The sequence below is a fragment of the Trachemys scripta genome, chromosome 1 (genome assembly GCF_013100865.1).
Source record: "Trachemys scripta elegans isolate TJP31775 chromosome 1, CAS_Tse_1.0, whole genome shotgun sequence".
Taxonomy (NCBI): Eukaryota; Metazoa; Chordata; order Testudines; family Emydidae; genus Trachemys; species Trachemys scripta.
The window spans coordinates 228643961-228665388 of NC_048298.1; the positions used below are offsets into that span (position 1 = coordinate 228643961).

Consider the following 21428-nt stretch of genomic DNA (forward strand, 5'->3'; position numbering starts at 1 on the left):
CTTAAATCCTACTTTCTGTATTTAATAAAATCACTTTTTACTTAATAATTTACTCAGAGTATGTATTAATACCGGAGGGAGCAAACAACTGTGCATATCTCTCTATCAGTGTTATAGAGGGCGAACAATTTATGAGTTTGCCCTGCATAAGCTTTATGCAGGGTAAAACAGATTTATTTGGGTTTAGACCCCATTGGGAGTTGGGCATCTGAGTGCTAAAGACAAGCACACTTCTGAGAGCTGTTTTCAGGTAAACTTGCAGCTTTGCGACAAGTGATTCAGACCCTGGGTCTGTGTTAGAGCAGACGGGAGTGTCTGGCTCAGCAAGACAGGGTGCTGGAGTCCTGAGCTGGCAGGGAAAACAGAAGCAGGGGTAATCTTGGTATGTCAGGTGGCAGCTCCCAAGGGGGTTTCTGTGATCCAACCCGTCACAGCCAGGTTCTAAGTGCAGGGGGAGCAAACATAAAAAAGGCGCCCCTCCCAGCTCCTCCTCTGGCCACGCCCCCATTGGCTCCTCCTCCGTCCCCTCCACGCTTCCCCCCCCTTGGCTGGCTCCTCCAGCCGCGCCGCTCTGCGCCGCGCCCTCCCCCTTCGCTCCTCCGGCCACACTATGGCCATGCTGCGCCCCTCCTCGGAGGGGCTCGGTCGGGGGGGGGGGCCGGGCATGGGGAAGGGGTGGCGGGCGGGCGCTGCTCGCTTCTCCCGGGGCTGGGGGGAGCAGAGCAGTGGGGCGGGCAGCAGCTGGCGAGATCCCCTCTCCCCGGCAGCTTCCTGCTTCCCTCGGCCCGGGCAGCCCAGCACATTTTTCAAAAGCAGGGCCTGCCGGGCTGGCGCTGGGCTCCTGCAGGCAAGTGGGGGGCGGGCAGCACTGCCGGACTCCGGAGGAGCCATTGGGGGGGGGGGCAGCGGGTGCAGCCGGAGGAGCGAAGGGGCCGGCTCCTCGGCCATCGCACCCTACACTCAGCGCAGCCCCAACATTGCCGCGGCCACCTCCTGCAGTGGCTCAGGGCTCGGCGGCCGAGCGCTCCGCAGCTGGCGGGCAGATCTCCTCTCCCTGGGCAGCCCAGCATTAGCAAGGGGCGGGGACCCCGCCCCTTGCTAATGCTGGGCTGCCCGGGCTGAGGGAAGCAGGAAGCTGCAGGCTGCCCGGGCCGAGGGAAGCAGGAAGCTGCTGGGGAGAGAGATCTGCCCGCCAGGTGCGGAGTGCTCGGCCGCCGAGCCCTGAGCTGCCTCAGGAGGTGGCCGTGGCGAATTTGGGGCCGTGCTGAGCACGGGGCGTGATGGCCGAGGAGCCGGCCCCTTCGCTCCCCCGGCCGCGCCCACCGCCCCCCCCAATGGCTCCTCCGGAATCCGGCTGTGCTCCCCGCCCGCCCCTTGCCTGCAGGAGAGTTTCACGAAGCCACTTGTGCACGCCTCCGCCTAGGAGCTGGACCTGTTCCTGGCCGCTTCTGGGGTGCAGCACGGTCTGCGGTGCCAGGACAGGTGGGGAGACTGCCTCTGCACCCCGGCTGCGCCGCTGACCAGGAGCCGCCGGAGGTAAGTCCGTGCCCCAACCCTGTGCCGCAAGCCCCTACCCCAGCCCTGAGCCCCCCCAAACCTGGAACCCTTTCCTGTACCCCTGTCATAACCATAAAGGGAAGGGTAACAACTGTCCTGTGTACAGTACTATAAAATCCCTCCTGGCCAGAGACTCCAAAATCCTTTTCCCTGTAAAGGGTTAAGAAGCTCAGGTAACCTGGCTGGCATCTGACCTAAAGGACCAATAAGGGGACAAGATACTTTCAAATCTTGGGGGGGAAGGCTTTTGTTTGTGTTCTTTGGGAGTGTGTTCGTTCTCGGGACTGAGAGGGACCAGACATCAATCCAGGTTCTCCACATCGTTCTAAACAAGTCTCTCCTATTTCAAACTTGTAAGTAAATAGCCAGGCAAGGCGTGTTAGTTTTCCTTTGTTTTCTCAACTTGTAAATGTACCTTTTACTAGAGTGTTTATCTTTGTTTGCTGTATTTTGAACCTAAGACTAGAGGGGAGTCTTCTGAGCTCTTTAAGTTTGATTACCCTGTAAGGTTAATTTCCATACTGATTTTACAGAGATAATTTTTACCTTTTTCTTTAATTAAAAGCCTTCTTTTTAAGAACCTGATTGATTTTTCCTTGTTTTAGATCCCAGGGGGGTTGGAACTGTATTCACCAGGAGTTGGTGGGAGGAAGGAGGGGGAATGGTTAATTTCTCCTTGTTTTAGATCCAAGGGGTTTGGATCTGTATTCACCAGGGAATTGGTGAAAGGTTTCTCAAGGCTTCCCAGGGAGGGAATGGTGGCAGCAGGACCAGAGCTAAGCTGGTAGTTAAGCTTAGAAGTTTTCATGCAGGCCCCTACATTTGTACCCTAAAGTTCAAAGTGGGGATACAGCCTTGACAACCCCAAATCCCTCATCTCCGGCCCCACCCCAGAGCCTGCACCCCCAGTCCAGAACCCTGACACGCTTCCGCACCCCAACCCCCTGTCCCAGCCCAGAACCCCCTCCCACACTCTGAACCCCTCATTCCTGGCCTCACCTGGCACCCCAACCCTCTGCCCCAGCCCTGAGCCCCTCCCACACTCCAAACCCCTCTGCCCTAGCTCCGTTAGGTCGTGGGAATTAACAATTTTCTTCAACTGGGTCCCCAGAAAAAAAGTTTGAAAACCACTGATCTAGACACCATTGTGATCATCTAGTCTGACTTCATGATTAACACAGGCCAGAGAACTTCCCCCAAATAGTTCCTACAGCAGATCTTTTAGCGAAACACCCAATCTTGATTTAAAAATTGTCAGTTATGGAGAATCCACCATTAGCCTTGGTAAATTGTTCCAAGGGTTAGAGCCCTGCAAATCTGCAGATATCTGCTTTATATCTGTGGATATATTTGTGGAGCATGTTTGTGGATTGTGGATGGATGCAGATCCAAATTTTATATCTCGAGCCCTGCAAATCTATGGGTGTCTGCTTTATATCCATGGTCCATGTTTCTGGATCGCGAATTGGATGCAGATACAAATTGTTAATGGTTTGTATTGTATTGTATTGTATTGTTTGTATTTGTATTGTAATCTACCAATGGTTAATTACCCTCACTGTCACAAATTTACTCCTTATTGTTAGGGCTCAGATGTTTGCTGTGTTTCATCAGGATCTCGCCTCTCCCTTTCAGGATTCCAGTGTCTTGGCTGCCTACTTTGTCAGCTTTTCCTTCTGCCTTCTTCTTTGTTATAGTCCTGCAGAGCTGTGAAATAAAAGTTTGAGCGTATACATCATACCAGGAAAAAAGGGATCCTTTATTTTTCGCGTCTGAATGATATTTGCACACCTGACAGCCAGGGCTGGTTCTAGCTTTTTTGCTGGCCCCCGCCGAGCACCGCGCCGCCCCCCCCCGCCGCCCGCCCCCGGAACCCCCCCCTGGAGCGCCGCCCCCGCGCTGCCCCCCCGCCGAGCGCCGGGCCGCGCCACCGGAGCGCCCCGCCCCCGCGGAATGCTGCGCCGCGCTCCCCCCGCCGCCCCTTACCAGGTGCCGCCCCAAGCATGTGCTTGGGTGCCTGGTGCCTGGAGCCGGCCCTGCTGACAGCATTGTGGCCTCTCTTTTCTGAACCCCAATACCTACTGTATGCTCAGATTTTATTCATTATTGTATAAAATAACTCTTCCCTGAGTAGATGGGTTGTTTGGTCTCTTTTGCATATACAGTTACGTGACTTCCACATGTACAAAGGTTGATCCATTAATGTGTCATTGACCTGACAGACTGTTGCCTGCAGTAATTAGTTTGTTTGTTTTCTCTCGCTGAGACAGACAGGAACTGGATTTTAATAATTCCAATGTATGCATCACTTCAATCAATATCCAATAAGACTTCTGAATCCTGGGTGTGTTGTCTGTCCTGCTGTTTTTCTAAATGGCCTGTTTAACAACTGGATTTTAAAAAGCATAGATTAAATGTGTTCTGTTAGATGAAGTGGTTAATTTAGTCTCAAATGCCTTATCTCAAATTGCATTCCGTTTTCAGCGTTATCCATTAGCGTATTATTCATACTTGCACATTCTATTTACATAATTTATATCAAAGCTAAGAAACAGTGTAAGATATTAGGTGCTGTTAATAAATAATTTTTTCCCTTGAATAACTGATGACCTTTTTGAGGAATTGTCAGTCTATAAAGTGGGCATTCTTTCTGCTTTTGCTGTTTGCTTTTACCTTCAAGTCATAGCTATCGGTTTGCTTGTTTTATTTTTTTGTTTGGGTTTTTTTGTTTTTTGTTTTTAAAACACGAGTTACTGTAGCATGTGTCTGATTCTATGTTAATCACTTCGCTTCATCTTTATGTGGTTAAGTACTAGGTCAACTAAAAGGGTTTCATATCTATAATTTACTAAAAATACAGAAGTGGGTATGTGTTCAACATGCTTACTGCTATTTTACAAAACAGAAAATAAGCTTACATTGCAAAGTAGCTTTAAAGTGTCACATACAGACATGTAAAGTTTTCTCACTCTCTAGGTATAGATGTTATATACAGCAAATAATGATACTACGCAAACAGGGTTGGAATTACATGATGTAGGATGCAACAGAGGGTCCTGTGGCACCTTTGAGACTAACAGAAGTATTGGGAGCATAAGCTTTCGTGGGTAAGAACCTCATTTCTTCAGATGCAAGTAATGGAAATCTCCAGAGGCAGGTATAAATCAGTGTGGAGATAACGAGGTTGATGTAGGATGAAATCCCGGCCCCACTGAAGTCAGGGGTAAAACTCCCATTGACTTCAGTGGAATCAGGATTTTACCCTAAATCTCTTCCCTTCTATGTTTGAATTGCTGTTCTTCTCTTTGCAATATGTATTATGTAGGAAAGATAGGCTCCACCTAAACCTAAATGGAACCAGATTGCTGTCATGTAAAATTAAAAAGGTTGTAGAGCAGTTTTTAAACTAAGGGCTGGGGGGAAAGCTGACAGGTGTGGAGGAACACGTGGTTCAGACAGAGACATCCCTTAGGGGAGGATCTGTTAATGGAGAGTCTCTATATTCTAGTAAGGAGGAGTGGATGGAAGATGATAAAACACAGGTAGGATCTGATGAGAAACAATCAAATGAAAGATTCTCATTCAATTACAATACATTGTGGCAGATAGCTAAAAAGTGACAATTTTTTAAGTGCTTATATACAAATTCTAGAAGTCTAAATAAGATGGGTGAACTTGAGTCATATTAAATGAGAATATTGATATAATAGGCATCACAGAAACATGTTAGAATGAAGAAAATCAATGGGACATAGTAATACCAGGATACAGAATATATTGGAAGGTCATGCTGGTGGGGAAGTGACATGTGAAAGAAAGCGTAGAGTCAAATGAAGTAAAAATCTTAAATGAACGAAACTGTACCATAGAATCTCTGTGGATAGTAATTCCATGCTTGAATAATAAGAATATAGCAGTGGGGATATACTACCAACCACCTGACCAGGATGGTGATAGTGACTGTGAAATGCTCAGAGAGATTAGAGAGGCTGTAAAAATAAAAAAACTCACTAATAATGGGAGATTTCAACTATCCCCATATTGACTGGGTACATGTCACCTCAGGATGGGATGTGGAGATAAAGTTTCTTGACACCTTAAATGACTGCTTCATGGAGCAGCTACTCCTGGAACACACAAGAGGAGAGACAATTCTTGATTTAGTCCTAAGTGGAGCACAGGATCTGGTCCAAGAGGTGAATATAGCTGAACCGCTTGGTAATAGTGACCATAACATAATAAAACTTAACATCCCTGTATGTGTGTGGAGGGGAGAGGGGGGACACCAAAGCAGCCCACCACAGTAGCATTTAATTTCAGAAAGGGGGACTACAGAAAAATGAGGAAGTTAGTTAAACAGAAATTAAAAGGTACAGTGCCAAAAGTGAAATCCCTGCAACCTGCATGGAAACTTTTTAAAGACATTACAAAAGATGCTCAATTTAAATGTATAACCCACATTAAAAAACATAGTAAGAAGACCAAAAAGTGCCACTGTGGCTAAACTACAAAGTAAAAGAAGTAGTTATAGGCAAAAAGGCATCCTTAAAAAGTTGAAGTTAAATCCTACTGATGAAAATAGAAAGGAGCATAAACTCTGGTAAGTGAAGTGTAAAAATGTAATTAGGAAAGCCAAAAAAAGAATTTGAAGAACAAGGACTTAAAAAGTAACAGCAAAAAATAAAATAAAAATTAAATACATCAGAAGCAGGAAGACTGCTAAACAACTAGTGGGGCCACTGGACAATCAAGATGCTAAAGGAGCACTCAAGGACGATAAGGCCATTGTGGAGAAACTAAACAAATTCTTTGCTGAGGATGTGAGGGAGATTCCCAAACCTGAGCCATTCTTTTTAGGTGACAAATCTGATGAACTGTCCCAGGCTGAGGTGCCATTAGATGAGGTTTTGGAACAAATTGATAAATTAAACAGTAATAAGTCACCAGGACCAGATGGTATTCACTATCATTTAAATCAGCTTCTGTACCAGATGACTGGAGGATGTGACACCAATATTTAAAAAATGCTCCAGAGGTGATCCCAGCAATTACATGCCAGTAAGCCTAACTTCAGTACCAGGCAAATTGGTTGAAACTGTAGTAAAGAATAGAATTATCAGACACATAGATGAACATGATTTCTTGGGGAAGAGTCAACATGGTTTTTGTAAAGGGAAATCATGCCTCACCAATCTACAAAACTACCCAAGATAGTTAAGTCCAAAGCAGACTGTGAAGAGTTACAAAGGGACTTCACAAAGCTTGGTGACTGGGCAACAAAATGGCAGATGAAATTGAATGTTGATAAATGCAAAGTAATAAAATGATGGGTCTAAATTAGCTGTTACCACTCAAGAAAGAGATCTTGGAGTCATTTTGGATAGTTCTCTGAAAACATCCACTCAATGTGCAGCAATAGTCAACAAAGCAAATGGAATGTTAGAAACCATTAGGAAAGGGATAAATAACAAGACAGAAAATATCATGTTGCCTCTATATAAATCCATGGTATACTCACGTCTTGAATACTACATGCAAATCTGGTCACCCCATCTCAAAAAAGAAATATTGAAATTTGAAAAGGTACAGAAAAGGGCAACAAAAATTATTAGGGGTATGGAACAGCTTCCATATGAGGAGAGATTAAAAAGACTGGGATTTTTCAGCTTGGAAAAGAGAGAACTAAGGGGGGATATGACAGAGGTCTATAAAACCATGACTGGTATGGAGAAAGTAAATAAGGAAATGTTATGTACTCTTTCTCATAACATAAGAACTAGGGGGTCACCAAATGAAATTACTAGGCAGCAGATTTAAAACAAGCAAAAGGAAGTGGAACTCTTTGCCAGAGAATGTTATAAAGGCCAAACTATAACAGGGCTAAAAAAAAAATTAGAGAGGTTCATTAAGGTTAGGTCCATCAATGGCTATTAGCCAGAATGGGCAGGGATGCAAAACCATGCTCTGAAGTGTCCCTAGCCTCTATTTGCCTGATGCTGAGAATGGGCAACAGGAGATGATTGATTACTTCTTCTGTTCATTCCCTCTGAAGCACCTGGCATTGGCAACTGTTGGAAGACAGGATACTGGGCTAGATGGACCATTGGTCTGACCCAGTATGGCTCTTCTTATGTAGCTAGTCTATAGCACCATGTCCACTTATGGTAATGTATATCTTTTATATAAAACTTTCTAAATTTATATTAATGGTAGTGCACTGTTGACATTCAGCCCCTTGTGATATTTCAGATTTTATTTACTGTCTCTGTCAATAATTGTGATTTTTTTTGTCTTGGATATCTCTTCCTCCACTCATTTTCCTGTTCTTACTTTCTATGTTGCTTCTGTGATAAATAATCATTGTAAGTGGGAGCATTTATTTCTGTCTGATCCTCAGGTGTGCTTTTCACACTGCAATTTTAACGCAAAGTCTGTGCTAGAGCTGGGCTAGCTATCACTCCTGGGGATACAGTAGGGATGACTTCTCACTGTTCTCCTCAGCACTGGGACCAGTGGCTCAGCTAATGGTCCATAACAGCTATTAACATGGAATGAACAATGCATACAGTACAAGCAATTTGAATAATACTGCAGTTACTGAAGGGTGGATTTAATCTTTAAAGCTCTAATACCCATAAAATGTAATCATAAGCCATTATAATAATATATCAGTGAAGTGGCTTGGCAGTTGGAGTAGGGAAGATGTACATTTGTTCACCTCAAGCATCCTGAAACCTAATAAGAAATATCAAAACATAGTTCCCTGCCCTATCCGCCTTACACCATATTTAATGCCACCTAATATCTGTATTAGAAAGAAAACCACCAACGTAGGTAGGGTTTATATATATAACTGTGTGTATGTTCAGGGGTGGTGGTTATGGTTGGTTGTTGTGGGTATTTTGGAGGGGAGGATGATTAAGCTTCAAGCCCTTACAGCATTCATAAATCAAAAAGGAAGATTTCAAAACTGCGATAATCATTTTGATCATTTCAGTTCTTATAGGGGGACCAGTCAGAACTTCCTCAGATAAAAATGCTGTTGAAGTCAATGGGAGTTCTGGCAAAACAGGGACTGCAGTATTTGTTTCTAAGCACAAAGGGACTCAGGGACCCTCAACGTTTGTGTTCCAGTTCTTGCCAGAGATTTTCAAAGTATTCTCAATCTTGAAAGAATGTTTAGAATTCAAAGTCCGTAAGTTTATTTTCAGTAGCGTTTAGTTTATCTTTAAGGATTTTTATATCCTTACTCAGTTCTGAGATAACTAAACTGTCTCCCTGCTCCATTGCTCCTAACTTGGAAACTTTCCCTTCTCTATCTGGCAGTCTTGGGCCCAGTTGTTTGAACTTTGTGTTTTATCACTGGCTGTTACTGTTTCTTGCAGCAAGCCGTCTTTTAGTCATAACAACTGCTCCTTGGGCAGTCCTGTCTGACAGCTTCTGGAACATCTTTATTGCTCTCCAAATTCAACTTTAAAAAATGCCTCTGAAGATAGTGCCACATCCTTACAAAAAGAGTTCTGACTGAGGAAAATTGTGCTGTGTTGTTAGCCTTTTACCATAGGGGAAAAAGCTTAATTGTGTCAAAACTTTTTCTGATCCTACTGATGATCCTTCTATGCTCTGTAATATGAGGACATTGTACTTCCTGTAATTCCCATTTACCTGCCTTACACATAGTTGTTGTTTAACATCTGTAGGCAATGTCTTCTCATATAAATATCTAATTCCTTTGTGATCTAATCTTAGTTAAGCAATTTATTCCAATAATATCCTGCAGCAATTAGTTCCACAGAATAATATACAACATAAACTTTTAATTCAGTTTAAATGCATATGGGATAGGATAAAAAAAATTCCTTATAATATAACTTCCCCATAGTATACATTATATTGTATACCTCTACCATATTTTATTTATTTAGTTAGAGCTCAGTGCTATGCGACACAGAGGCCGATATGGTCCAAGTCCCAAAAGGCCTATATAAATATTGTACTCTTATTCATACTACATAGCCCTAAAGTTGGTCAGATGATAGGCAAAATCTTAAAGAAATACATTTTTTAAAACTGCAACTTCCCAATGAACTGATTTCTTGAGTATCAATTTTTAGAACTTCGGTAATGACTCTAGAACATCTTCAATTTGTAAAGAGTTAGTCATAGAAACCCACTAATGTCGACAGGAGTAAATAGCTAAATCTGACTGACTTGCTAGGGGTTATTCTAGTTTTGCCTAATGAAACTAATGTTAAAATGTGGTCATCTGTGCTGGCCCAATGTTTTCTTAGCAATTTTGGATGACAAAAAAATAATCAGAATAAATAGAACATTTGTGCAAATGTTTTGGGTTTTTTTAAATGTGACATTTATAAGAAACTGATGCGACTTACCATATCAGTGCTAATAAAAGTACCACTTGATTCACATTTGTCATAAAGCAGCAAAAAGTGCTATTTTAAGTTTTAAAAGTTCAAAAGATGCCAGTGTAAACAAGTGAAGCTGAATGTTGCATAAATTGTTCTGCATGTCTGTCCTCTAAATCCACTTCTATGAAGAATTTAAACAAACTGAAGAGAACGCACCTACTAAACTCCTATACAGCAATGAAGCTGCTCACACCAGCTTTCAGAATCATACAGGAGAGTAATCATAAGGTACAAAGTTTGATAGCTTAGCAGCTTGATATGTATAGTATAAAGTTCTGTAGTGAAATCCTGGCCCCATGAAAGTCCATGGCAAAACTCCCATTGACTTCAATCAGACCAGATTTAATTTCTGGATTTTTAAAATAATATACTTTTTGCTAGTAAAACATTTCTTTACCATAATAACTATAGTTGTACACTATGGTACATTCATTATCCAATATATTAATTAAAACAAAAGTTTATGTGCTACTTATAGCCAACTATGTAACATTTGTAAATATGAATGTTGGATAAGTGTTCCTTGGGGTGGGGGGGAATGCAGTTACAGTTGTAAGTTCAAAGGGGAAAACTCTTACTAGAACAATATGATTTCAAGAACCATAAATAGCTGAAAGGCAGAATGTTCAAAATTTCAGTAAATATGATGAAAAGGTAACATTAAAATGCCCCCAAACAACATTAATCTAATTATTATTGCCCTCTTTACCCTTCATGAAAGGTAGGTACATATGTATCAAGGATGAAAACTACTCAACACATTAGTCCCCAGAAACCCAGATGACTGTGAACCTTATCTTATTCTATGTAGTGCCCACAGAAAGCTAATCTCGGACCTTTTCATCATCTCAATCCCCACTCATTTTGACATTTCATCTGTGTCTGAAGATATCTTAAACCTTGCCCACAGTGCTTTACACAGTAGAGTATATTCCTAACCACAAAGGAATAGAATTTTTAAGATGTCTGTCATTGTAGGCTTCCAAACACTGTCAGTAGTAAAGGGTAATATGGCTGTAAATTTTTCAATGTCTGGAGTGAGGGAAGTCTGGAGGAGGGTGAAATGGGAGCTGGTTAGGGCTTTAAAGAGCATATGAAACGTAATACCTTTATGGATTTCTGCCTTCTATCCAAAGAGCACATTACACTTTTTGCAAACATCACTAATTTAGTCTTGAAATACATTAGTGTGTTAGAAAAATATGTGGATGAGGAAATTAAGGCACAGAAGGATCAAGGGGCTAAAGTTACTCAGGAAATCTGTGGGAAAAGTCAGGAACAGAATCCAGGGTTTAGCCATAAGACCATTTTCTTCTCTCTGGTGGCAAGGTGATGGTGTAGCTGTCTTGTCAAAGGCAGGTGAATTGACGGCTAGCTATGGTGAAGCAGGTGGCACACTGTACACTGAGCGTGATGATTGTAAACGGGATGGGGGGGGGAATTTACTCAAGCTGTAAATGTTCAAGATGTTTGGCATGCAATACAGGGACTGTATTCCAAAAAGCATCCCAGTAGACAACTTTGTACCAGGTATGGAGAATGAATCAGTACAAATGCAGTGGTAGGTACTTTCTTCACAGAACTCAGAGACATCATGAAAAAAATGATGCATAGTACAATCACAATGTTGCTCCAAACTGAACACCGACCTCTCAGAGCATATGCTGTGTAACACAGAAAGCTGCAATCTATCCTTTGGGATGTAGTCTAATTTCACTTAGGCTGTGTCCATCTCAACCTCTGGCATAACTATGTGTTTTAGGGTAATTCAAATACTTAATATTTTTATGGATGTGTGCACTCTCTCTACAGGCACAAAGCCAAGGTGATGAAGCAATAAGGTTGCAATCTGAGGTGACGCTAACTTAATTTAAACTGCTGAGCAAAAAGAACAGTGACAACCTTTATGGATTTATTGAATTGACTCTGTTTTCTTTCATTTATGGATATTAAAGGAACACTTGAGTAACTTTAAATTGAGTTTTCTTAAATGCTTTCCATTGTCTGTAATAATTTTAGATGTCTGCAAGTAAATATTTTTTTCCTAGCAATGTTGTCCTTTACATTTGACAAACATTTGTATTTTTGTTTTTTTGGGGTATTTTTCTGCAGCAATTTGGATGGAGTTAAAATAAGCTACATTACCAACACCTTACAAATGCACACATACACACAGCAAAACAAACTTGTATTTCCACAAGCATTAGTTTTTCCCCAGCACATTTTCAAGAATGGTGTTTCTTAGTAGCTAGTGAGGACAAGATATTGTTGTTTCAAGCTTGATGGTTTTTTAGTTATTACTTTATATGTCAGTAATGGGAGAAGTAACTTGGAGGACTTCTCAAAGAAGGACCATTTTAAGGTAGAAAACATTTCAGGGCAGAAACTCATACTGTTCCTTTTTAAAGTAGCAGATGCTCACATGGAAAAGTCATCATTTTCTGATATAAGTTGTGTCTTTGTTTCATTATCAATCTTCAGCCATATTCTGCACTTGCTGAAGCTTACATGTGGCTTTCATGGGAAGTGAAGTACAGTTATCCATTCTAGGCCTCTTGCCCATCAAGGATATTAATCAGCCAGACTGAATAGTGTCATCGGCGTATCCCAAAAGAGGAAATTAAAGACAGTTTAAATGGTATGAATTATTGATGCCAAGAGATGTTTTGATAATGGACCAAAGGCTGGTACCCTGCCCTTCTGAAGGGAGGAATTACATGTGCACCTCCCCCAACTTGATAGATCATTGACCAGTAATTGACCCAGTATCCTCCCATTTGATTTTACTAAGCATGAGGAACACTGATTTCATAGGCAGGTGCTCCTCTAAACCCCAGTCAGTGAAACCAGCTGAAACATATATAATGCATTTGTTCCCATTGGACCTGAAACTATCACCATGAAAACACCAAATCTCATTTGCAGCCAGTTAGTCGTACCTGTGTGGTAAATGCAAAATGCCTGGCAAAGGGACAAATCTTTTTTTTTTTTTCAAAACAGAAGGATCTTGAATTCTCCATAGTGTTAATCATTAGGAAGAGTTCAAGACTTCTTGGATGCTAGGCTAGGAATCCGCATCCATAGCCATAACACAGGGATTTGGAAAAACTCTCTGCCTCAGTCTGTCTGACTTGTAGAGCTCTGATCTCTTTCTCAAACTCTTCATCTCTATACCAAGGTGACTCTTGAAGATGATCCTAGGAGAAGATTTCTTATGCACCAGTGCGCCAATGGAAGAAAACAAGGGAGAATCGTAATATCCTTCCAGACCGTCCGAAGCTCTGTTAGTTGCCAATTCTGTGATTTTTTTTTTATTATTTATTTTTTTTAAGCTAACATTTTGTTAAGTTACTAAGAGGCTTCAGACCCCTTCAGAGGAACTCAGGCTTTGTAGTTTAAACACATGATGGGGAGCCAGCACGTCTGTAGCACAGGCTTACTATGTGATCTTGTACAAGTTACTTAACCTTTCTGTTCTTCAGTGTCATGATCTGTAAAATGGGGCTAACACTTGCTGTCTCACAGAGTGTTTGAAGCTTGATCTGGAATTTTAAAAGGAACCTAAAGGAGTTAGATGCCTAATTCCCATTGAAACTCAGTGGCAGTTGGGTTCCTAATTCCTTAGGATCCTTTGAAATTCCAGCCTTAATTATTTACATGGGTTTGATTTTCAGAGGCTGGGTGCTCATTGCCTTTTTAAAACTAAGCTGTTTTAATGTATCTCAATTGCTGGGCATCCAGAAATAGAGGCACCTAAAATGACTAATCATTTTTGGAAAATTTGCCTCAAACTTTGAGATCTTCATATGGAATTTGCTAATACAGTGAATCGTAAGGAGTTTACATCTTCAAATGTTACTTGTAACATTTCTGTGGAATAGGTAAGTATTTATCCCCCCTCTTATAGATGGAGAAACTAAAATGGAGTGAGGCTAAGTGACTTTCCCAAGTCCCCTCAGTGAATCAATGGCAGGTCAGGAGTTAGAACTCGGGGGCTCTGTTATCCTGTCAGTTGCTCACACACAGTTCCCACTGACTTCAAGGGGAATGTATGTCGACTAATGAGATAATAAGGCCCATAGGCGCTGACTCTGTGGGTGCTTAGCACCCACCGGCAGCTCCCCGCTCTGCCCCAGCTTTCCTCCACCTCCGCCTCCTCCCCTGGGTGCTCCGCATGCCTGCTTTTCCCCCCCGGCTCCCAGCGCTTGTGCCGTGAAACGGCTGATTCGCATGGCAAGCACTGCGAGGGAGGGAGGGGAGAGGAGGGGGAACGAGGCGCGCTCAGGGAAGAGGCGGGGCTGGGGCGGAGATTTAGGGAAGGGGTCCAATAGGGGCAGGGAGGGGGCAGAGTTGGGGCAGGGACTTTGGGGAAGGGGAAAGGGTGGAGTCAGGGCGGGGTCGGGGGGGGGGCATGAGCTCCCACCGGCACCGGGGAAAGTTGGCGCCTATGATAAGGCCCCTGGGAGTTTTGTGTCTTAAAATCCTGGGTTCAGTCAAATAAAACCTGCTAAGTCTTTTAATTGTAGTATGATATATACTCCACTTATAGGAAGTACTAATAAACTCCCAGGCCATGCATACAACAGTTCATACCATGCTCCAAAGTCAAGTGTTTTCTGTCTTATGAAGATCTGTTGTCATAGTGACAGTGACTAATTAAACTCACAATTAGAAGCAAATATACAGCTGGACGTCGTATATAGCACTTACACTAGACCAGACTGTAGTTAAATTCAGACTTTTCCATTCCTTTGAACATGGCCCGACACTTGTGCAGTAATGCAAGTTTTAGAAACAATTACAGGATAAGTCATTTGGAGACCTCTGGTGAGGAGAGTTGGAGAGTGTAGAAATGAACTGAGCTCTTTGTTGGGGAGGAATATCAGTAAATCTTTATCCAAAAGCAGCAGAAATCTCATTTGTTAGCTAATCAGACAATCAAAATGGACATTTCTAGATTTTGAATAGGCTCCCCCTGATAACATATACATATAAGAACTGTGTTCTTTCAGTCCAGAAGATCCAAGAAAACAGACAGCATGTTTTAGGGAAAACAGCCCATTATATTCTGTAATAGCACATTGCAAACATAAACTTAATTCATAAAGTCATTAGTGAGCTAATTGCAAAATGAATTTAAACAGTGTATAAAGATAAATTATAGGAAAACCACAGTTCCACTGGATTAAAAAAAATCTGCCTTCTATAAGAAGAGTGACATTAATAGGGTAACTCTCAATACTGCGCCTACTGTCTGTAGGAATGATTAAATTCTCTCTTCTTCTCTTCTGATTGAGTGAGAACACTTAGATTGAAAAGATTTTAAGGCAGCACTGCCAGATCACCTAAGAAGATGTGTAATTTATGCAAAATGAGTAGGACCCTACCAAATTCGCAGCCATGAAAAAAAGCCTCATGGACTGTGAAATCTGGTCTCCTCCCATGAAATCTGGCCTTTTGTGTGCTTTTACCCTATACTATACAGATTTCACGGGGGAGACCAGTGTTTCTCAAATTGGGGATCCTGACCCAAAAGGGAGTTGCAGGGGGGGTCACAGTATTGCCACCCTTATTTCGACGCTGCCTTCAGAGCTGGGCCGATGGAGAGCGATGGCTGTTGGTCAAGTGCCCAGCTCTGAAGGCAGCGCCCCACCAGCAGTAGCACAGAAGTAAGGGTGGCAATACCTTACTATAAAATCATGAGTGATGTGGAGAAAGTGAATAAGGAAAAGTTATTTACTTGTTCCCATAATATAAGAACTAGGGGCCACAAAATGAAATTAATGGGCAGCAGGTTTAAAACAAATAAAATGAAGTTCTTCACACAGTGCACAGTCAACTTGTGGAACTCCTTGCCTGAGGAGGTTGTGAAGGCTAGGACTATAACAGGGTTTAAAAGAGAACTAGATAAATTCATGGAGGTTAAGTCCATTAATGGCTATTAGCCAGGACAGGTAAGGAATTGTGTCCCTAGCCTCTGTTTGTCAGAGGGTGGAGATGGATGGCAGGAGAGAGATCACTTGATCATTACCTGTTAGGTTCACTCCCTCTGGAGCACCTGGCATTGGCCACTGTCGGTAGACAGGATACTGGGCTGGATGGGCCTTTGGTCTGATCCAGTATGGCCGTTCTTACCATACGTGCCACCCTTACGTCTGCATTGCTGCCTTCAGAGCTGGACAGCCAGAGAGTGATGGCTGCTGACTGAGGGTCCTCTCATGGATCAGTAACTGGTTAAAAGGCAGGAAACAAAGGGTAGGAATAAATGGTCAGTTTTCAGAATAGAGAGAGGTAAATGGTGTCCTCCAGGGATCTGTACTGGGACCAGTACTGTTCAACATATTCATAAATGATCTGGAAAAAGAAGTGAACAGGGAGGTTGCAAAATTTGCAAATGATACAAAATTATTCAGGATAGTTAAGTCCAAAGCAGACTGGGAAGAGTTACAAAGGGACCACACAAAAATGGGTGACTAGGCAAAAAAATTGCAGAGGAAATTCAGTGTTGATTAATGCAAAGTAAATCCCATTGGCAAACATAATCCCAGCTATACATACAAAATGATGGAATCTAAATTAGCTGTTATCACTCAAGAAATAGATCTTGGAGTCATTGTGGATAGTTCTCTGAAAACACTCACTCAATGTGTGGCAGCAGTCAAAAAAGCTAACAATGTTAGGAACCATTAGGAAAGGGATAAATAATAAGATAGAAAATATAATGCCAGTGTATAAATCCATGGTATGCCCACATCTTGAATACTGTATCAGATCTGGTCGCTCCATTTAAAAAAAGAAATATTTTGAATTGGAAAAGGTACAGAAAAGGGCAACAAAAGATTAGAGGTATGGAACAGCTTCCATATGAGAAGAGATTAAAAAGACTGGGACTTTGAAGCTTGGAAAAGAGAGGACTAAGGGAGGATATGATAGACGTCTTTAAAATCATGACTGGTATTGAGAAAGTAAATAAGGAAATGTTATGTATGTTATGGTAGCTGAAGAGGACCGTGTCTGGTATGGATCCCAGGGAATGTTATTTTAATTGCCCTATATTCTCTCACACACCTAAATTTTTGTGGTGATAAATGGAAAGATTTTTATATTTTGTACAAGTTTTTTTTTTAATAATGTAATAAAAGCAAAGTTAAAATTACAAAAGGATGCTTTAAAGGCAGAGCAATCTTATAGTATTAAATTACACCCCGGTGGGCTATACCGGAGGAGATAAGCTTGCGGCCTGTGACTTGTACTTTTAGCCTACTATTAATAGTGGTTTAAATAATTACAATTACTGTGGTCTAGGGAATGTGTTGCTGGGTAGTGAACTTTAAAAATGCTCAGGGTCTAATTGATACTATATGTGGGATTGGACAGGAAATTCTATTGAAACTATGAAATTTCTTCCAGGTTAGATTGGCAGTGACCTTGGGGGATTTTCCCCTTCCTGTGCAGCATGTGGGTGTGGATCACTAGCCAGGATTATCTGGGTATATCTCACTTAATCATTTCCCTGTCATTGAGAGGGCATTGAGCACTGGTGCACCTTGGTCCCTCCTATTTTCTGCATGTGGCACATAATAATCTAGTCTCCTGTGGGCTGCAATAGTTTGGTCTAATTTTGGTTGTTGTGTTTAGTGTGCAGGTGGTGGTAGTCTGTGACAAACAGGAAATCAAACTAGATTACCTGGTGGTCCCTTCTGGCCTTAAACTCTATGACTCTATAAAAGTAGGACTTACAATTTTAGAATAACAGCATTACTAAAACTAAAATAAATACATGGATTTTTAAGCGAGAAGGGACCATTATGAAAATCTAGTCTGAAGTTCTGCATAACACAGACCATAGAACTTCATGAAGTGGTTCCTGCATCAAGTCTATTTAGGGTGACCAGACAGCAAGTGTGAAAAATCAGGACAGGGGGTGGGGGGTAATAGAAGCCTATATAAGAAAAAGCCCCAAAAAACGGGACTGTCCCTATAAAATCGGGACATCTAGTCACCCTAAGTCTATTGCTTCTGGTTCAGCTAGAGCATCTCATTTAGAAAGATATGCAGTCTTGATTTAAAGATTGAAATGATGGAGAATCCCCTGCACCCATTGATAACTTGTTCCAATGGCTAATGACTCTCACTGTTAACATTTTGTGCCTTCTAGTCTAAATTCATCCAGCTTCAGCTTCTAGCCACTGGATCTTGTGATAGTTATGCCTTTGTCTGCTAGATGAAAGAGCCCACTACTGTCAGGTATCTTCTCCCCAATGTATGTACTTTTAGACTGTGATAAAGTCACCTATCAACTTTCTCTGTTAAACTAAATAGATTGGCACTTGACATAGAAACCCAGTATTATCCTTGTTATACATTGGTATTGCCAGTTCAATCTCTGCTTAGATTTCTTTCCTATGCATTTTTAGATTATCTGTTAGCTGACAAGGCAAATACACCTCTACCCCAATATAACACTGTCCTCGGGAGCCAAAAAATCTTACCGCGTTATAGGTGAAACCGCGTTATATCCAACTTGCTTTGATCCACCGGAGTGCGCAGCCCCGCCCCCACTGGAGCGCTGCTTTACTGCGTTATATCCGAATTTGTGTTATATGGGGTCGCGTTATATCAGGATAGAGTGTATATTTATTTAAATGTTAATTTGTTTTTGACAACCTGAGTTATAAATATAACAACAAATATAGGGCTTGCTCCCATTTGAAATCAATGGCATTACATTTAATGGACACAAGATCAGTCCCATGGTTTCACACTGTACAAAAAATAAAATCAGAAGTGAGTGATTTGGACGAGGCCAGGTATCGGACAGAGTTCGTATGTTCAGCTTATTTTAGACCCAGATGAATTCTTCTCTTTGTTTAACTTCATTGCATAAACAAATGATTTTTCTCGGCTGGTTTGTCAGTACTGCCATTGATTTTTCTGCAAAACTCAAGTTAACTTCAGGGGGAGTTCATGGTATGGTTGATGGTACAAAGCATTGTGTGAGAATCAGTCCTGCTCTCCTTCCTCATTTCCATCTTATTTATAAATCTGGAGGTTATTTAAGACCTTTTGTGTGCCAGAAATCTCAGTTTTACTAGGAGCCTGCTCCAAAATCTCACAGAAGTCAATGCAAAACCGGCCATTGACTTCAACAGGCTTTGGTTGAAGCACTAGATCATTCCAGAAGGGAAAGTACAAACACTTGTAATTACAAGTGGTTTTGAATCAGAAAGTGAACTTCATTGTTTTTAAAATCCACTCTTAGGGGACTAGTCAAGATTAGAAAGATTTGTAACTTGATATAGGGCACTAGCTTGAAGTCTGGATAATGTTTTCCTGTTTGCTCTTTTAAGTTAAAGGGAAAAAAGTGATATTTTCTTACAAGATTATTACAGATTGATCATAGATAAATGAAGGTGCTTTGATGTGGTCAGCGAAGCATAGTTACTGATCTAATAACAAATGTTCTTGGGAAAAACTTTTGGGTGTATACTTAAATTCCTTGTTTGTTTTTTCCCCGTTTAGAATTAAAAAAAAATGCATTTATTTTTGTAGTAGTGTTTCCTCGAGCTGATTGTTCAGAATCAGTGCAGCGTATACACTAGAGCACAAAGAATACACAAATATAGCTTTGTACTTAGTCCAGAATAAATTATATTGAATACAAAACTCTTCTTTTAAATGTTGTTGATAACCTAACCCGACTTAAGTTTCTGTTTCCTGTTTTTTGTTGGTTTTAAGATTGATCGATACCAGGCCTTTTGGTCTTTCCATTCTCCAAAACCAATGTGAGGGAGAAAATTTAATGTGAAGTGGCAGCCTTAACTTTCCATATCTTAGATTGTCCTTAACCCTTCATGTGTACATGTAATGGCCGAGAGTTTCAGAAATAAGTGCCTAAAGTTAAGCTCCTAAATTTTTATTAGGTGTCTGAATAAGTGGCATGATTTTCCGAAGTGAGAAAATCAGTCTATTTACAGTATGTTGGCATCTAAATGAGGATTAGGCTCCAATCCATCAACAAACTCTCTGATTCTTGAACCCCTTTGGAGCCCCATCAACAATGTGGCGTTAATTCCAGGATCAGGGTCTTCATTTTCCAAAGTGACTGATGATTTTAGGTGCCCAACTTGTTACATAATAAAGGTGACTGACTTCAGAGGGTGGGCTGCTCATCACTTTTGAAAAATCAGGCCTTTTTAAAGTATCACCAAAGCTGGGCACCAAAACACTGATGCACCTTTAATCCCTAGTCACTTCTGAAAATGTTAGCCATGGAACCTAACTTTAGGCTCCCATTTTGAAAGTGTGTGCGCGTGTGTGCGCATGCATGTGTGCTTTGACTATACTTAAAAGGTGTGCTGTGTGTAGCAAAAGCCCTAGTATTCATCTGGGAAAATGAATATTAGTGCACTCAGTGAGGATTAAAAACTAAATATTTCAATATCCCCACCCTGTGGAGATAGGGTATGTCAAGGATCACTCCAGGAATCTTAATTAAAAAAGAAATCAAAATTGTTGTGAGATACACAAACCTAAAACTTATCTGGAAGCAGTATTTATCTTGGGTCTGAGGAGATGATGAATTATTTAAAAATTGAACTGGCTTATTTGAAAACCACCTTTCTGTACACACTCTGTATGGAAGAATTTGCTCCTTTTTCTAGAGAACATTGTAGCTTCAGAAATGAACCACACACCCCGGAATACACTGGCTGCTGTAGTCTCCCAAAATGGAATTACTCGTTAAACTCACTTACCCTCCTCACAGATCATTCTGAACGTATTGCAACATATTAGGGAGAAAGCTCAATTGCCAAGAGATCACAGTTCTTAGAGACAATAGCCGGAGCAGGAGACACTGCAGTTGGACTTCGACTTACAGTAGCAATTCCAGAGGACACTTCTCAATGACCCAAATCTTCCTCAGCAGTGTTTACAATGCCGCCCAGTTTTGTTCATCTGGTTTTTAATCAGCATGCTACATACCCCTGTGTTCCAGGTCATTAGTCAGGATGTTGAATAAGACTGTATTTAATACAGCACTCCATTGTGCACCTCCCCCAACTTGATAGATTGACATTTATTATTAAGCTATGTTTACAGTCCTCCAATTAGTTTATAATTCATGCAAAAGTGCTCTTTATACACAAGCCAGTTTAAATTAACATTTCAATTAAACTTTCATGAAGCACTGTATCGATAGCTTTACTGAAGTCCAAAAATATTATATCCTCTGTTTCTGTCATCTACTAACTTTTCAAAAAATATAATCAAGTTTAGAGTCTTGTTAAAAATAGACTTGATAGGCAATTTTTATCACTGTATTACTGCCAGGCATGCGAGACAAAAATCCGCAATTTTGATCAATGGGAACTCTGACAGTTTTAATTTAAAATGTGGCAACAGAAAAGTCTGCCTCTTTTCATCATTGTTATTCATCTT

General features: G+C 41.3%; 1 protein-coding gene across 3 annotated transcripts in view; it reads left to right on the forward strand.

Moving 5' to 3' along the window:
* ATP10A (ATPase phospholipid transporting 10A (putative)) overlaps nucleotides 1-21428 on the forward strand; it is a 157617-nt gene that overhangs the window by 12001 nt on the left and 124188 nt on the right. The gene's annotated exons all lie outside the window — the stretch shown is intronic.